This window comes from Diabrotica undecimpunctata, chromosome 4 (assembly GCF_040954645.1).
Source record: "Diabrotica undecimpunctata isolate CICGRU chromosome 4, icDiaUnde3, whole genome shotgun sequence".
Lineage (NCBI taxonomy): Eukaryota > Metazoa > Arthropoda > Insecta > Coleoptera > Chrysomelidae > Diabrotica > Diabrotica undecimpunctata.
Genome location: NC_092806.1, coordinates 48174276 through 48178067, shown reverse-complemented (window position 1 = coordinate 48178067; position 3792 = coordinate 48174276).

The following is a 3792-nucleotide window of genomic DNA, read 5'->3' as shown; positions in this document are numbered from 1 at the left end:
GATAAAGTTACAATTAGTTCAACGTATATATAATATGTATATATATATATATATATATATATATATATATATATATATATATATATATATTCGGTTTTTTATAACGTCTTACGACGTTGTCCAACTCCCAAACGCCACTGTATTCTGTCTTGAGTTAGGTCTTCGTCCAGATTTCGAGCGCTAATCGCTTTCCTAACTCCCAGGTTCCAGCTCTGTGGTGGTCTTCCTCGTTTCCTCTTCTCTGGGGGTTGCCACATCATCGTTTTTTTTTTGGCAATCTTTCGTCTCCCATTCGGCTCACATGCCCATACCATATGAGCTGTTTTCTCTCAATATCCTCAACTATAGTGCCCTCTATACCCATTTGTTGTTTTAACACTTCATTACGTATTCTGTCGGCTCTTGATATTCTCATCGATCTTCTGATGGCATCCATTTCCGTGGCTTCGACCTTTTTCTTATATTTTTAAGACGACAATATTTGATATTATTTTTTTTGTGTTTAGTGTTACAATAAAAATAAGGAGGCGTTGAGTTTGTCAAATATCTCAAAGGAGTTAATTATGTTTTTCTTATCTTGCATTTTCAATATTGGATGAATTTACAAGAATTACTTACCACATGTGCGACAGAGCTTCAATAAGAAAAATAATAACTACTTTATGTTCTTGTAAACAAAATTAGTTGTTTTTTTTTTTCAAAATAGCTTCTTCCTCTTTTGGTGCATATTTTTTTCTAACTTTAGCAATCATCCTGTCTATTCATGTAGTAAATAAAAATTGGGCAGTAAAAAATTAAATGTATGTTTGAACATATAAGAACAATTAATTATCATAATTCAACATAATTATTAGCGACAAAAGAACTATAGAGAACCATTTACTTGTAAATAATGGCAGCATTAGCTGAAAAGAAGAGTCGTGGGTCTCGCCATCGTGTATATACAAGCAATATGCTAAATATCCTTTTTGTGTAAGACATCATTCCATTGTGAGTTTGGTTTTACAGTTGCTGGTGTGACTTAGCTCTTTCCACTACTTTTCTTCATTCTCCTCTCTCTTTGATTGTCCTTTCTATATTTTCAATTTTCATATCCTATCCTTAAATCTTCTTCCACTTGTTGTCTTCATCTCAGTTTAGGTCTGTTTCTGGTTCTTTTACCTGGTGGTATCCATTCCGTAATAACTCTTATCTAATTTTTTGTGCTTTTATTGCTCTAACTATGTTCTTTGAAGCCATCCGTTCTTGTATTTCGTGATTCATCAATTGTCTTGCCTCCTCTTCGTTTTCCCTCTTTGGTCCCAGGATTTTCTTAATAATTTTCCTCTTAAAAACTTTCAATTGCTATTTTTTTCTTGCTGTTAATGTAAATGTTTTTGCAGCATATGCTAATATTGGTCCTATGGTCATTTTGTAGATTTTCATTTTTAGTTTCGGCTAATCTTCTTATCTCTAAACATTTTTTTATTTCTATAAAACACTGGATTTTTCTCCTAAATTCTTTTTTTTTGTCTACACTTTTATTTATTTTTTTTTGACTAGTACTCACACATATTTGAATATTTCAACCTCTTCGAAACTGTGTACATCTATTACTAGTTCTGTCATTTGTTACTTCTTTTTCTTGCTTATGTTCATGTATTTTGTTTTATATTTATTTATTTCCTGTCCTCTCAGTTTGGCTTTGTTTTCTATTTCTTGGAAGGTTTTTTTAATGTCTTTTTATTTATTGCTGCTATGTTTATATTATCCATTTATCCTATTATTTGTACTACATTCTTGTTTATAGTTCCTGCGTTTGCCAGCTTTTTTATTATCTTGTCTAGTGATCGAATAAAATAGTACTAGTGAGAGCACATCTCCCTGTCTTACTTTATTTTTTATTTTTATTATTTATGTTCTTTTTCTTCCAGTGTCTATTGTTGCTTGGAAATCTCTCGCATTATCATTTCTATCATTCTTATATTTTTTTTTGTATTACATAACTCTCTTGTAACTCTTGGATCATTTTTCTTCCAATTGGTTTGTTAACCGCCTGTTTAAAGTCTAGGAAAGGTATATGTGTTTCTTCGTCGTACTCATAGGTTTTCTCTATTACTTATTTTAGCGTATGCAAAGCGTCTATCGTGATTCTTCGTTTTCTAAAACCGTACTGGTAATCTCATATGCTTTGTTATGTACATATTGTTAGTCTGTCTCTAATTATAACAGTCATTATTGTATGTTACATTCAGTAAATTAATTGCTTGGTAGTTTTTGCATATTCTATGGTTTCCTTGTTTTAGGATTGTCACTATAATTCTCTTCTTCTATTCTCCGGGCATTATATCTTTGTTCCATATATTCTGTATTGGTTCATAAATCGGTTTGTATAGTGCCTCCTCACCGTATTTATACCTTCTGAACATATTCCGTCTTCTCCTGCTGTTTTCCCGTTTTTAAGTTTGCATATTTTTTCTTTTACTTCTGCATAGGTCAATTCTTCTTCTTCTTCTTAATCTTGTTTTGTATTTGTTATTGCTTCTCATTCTTCTTCTCTATCAGTTTCTTGATATATATATATATATATATATATATATATATATATATATATATATATATATATATATATATATATATAAATAAATATATATATATATATATATATATATATATATATATATATATATATATATCTTTGAAGTACTTCTGCCATTTTTCTGTTTCTGTAGCTATATTCACTGTCCGTTTTCGGTTACCTAGTTTTAAGTGTTGATACAATGATTTTGAGTTGTGTTTTACTTTCTGTGTTTATCTCGTTCATATTTTCTTCTAGTTTTTGTTTTTTTTTTTTTTTAAATATTTTCTTTGTGTTTTGCCTTTGATCTGTGTATTTTTCTCCTTCACCTTCTTTGCTCGTGCTTAACCATTTCAATCTTGTTTTATTCTTTTCCTGCACTGCTAATTTGCACTCATCGTCAAACCAATTATTTTTTCTTTTATTTTGCATTTTGCCAACCACTTTCTCTGCTGCAGTGTTTATTCCTTGTTTGATTGTTTTCACTGTTTCTCCATTTGTTGTTCTTTGAACTCCATATTTGTATTTACTTCTTGTACAAATCTTCTTTTTACTTCTTTCTCTTTCAATTTATCTAGGTCCCATTTTCTCTGTGCTTCTCGCTATTTACTATTCGTTGTATTTATTTTACATTTTGTAATCACTAGCATATGGTCCGAATCGGTGTTGGTGCCTCTGTGAGATCTAACGTCATTTATCTATTGTTTGTGGGTCTTTTTAATCAGTAAATGGTCTATTTGATTTCCCTTCAGACTTTTCTGTCTCATCCATGTTATTTTGTATATCTCTTTGTGTTTATATCTCGTGCTACTTATGTTCATGTTTAATGTCGCTGATAAATTACATATTCTGTCTCCATTATTGTTTGCTGTGTCATGTATTGAGTTTACACCTGCAACCTCTCTGAAGCAATTTTCTTTGCATATTTGAAATCTATACATCATCACTGTTTCCTGTGGGTGCATAGAAATTTATTATAAACAACTTGTTCAGTTTGCTGTTTACGGTTTTTGATGTAAATACATCGATTTACTCAGATATGTCATTTTGCATAAAATGCAAGCTGCATGTTTTTTACAGCATATATGCATGTAAAATCCACAAGGAAACTAAGTTTCTGTAGTTGGCTGTATACCATATATTAAAAAAAAATTTTTTTCAATAAAATCCTTTATAAAAAGGTATATAAAAAACCCATTTGGGCTATGTTAAATTGACAAAACGTTTTCGGAATA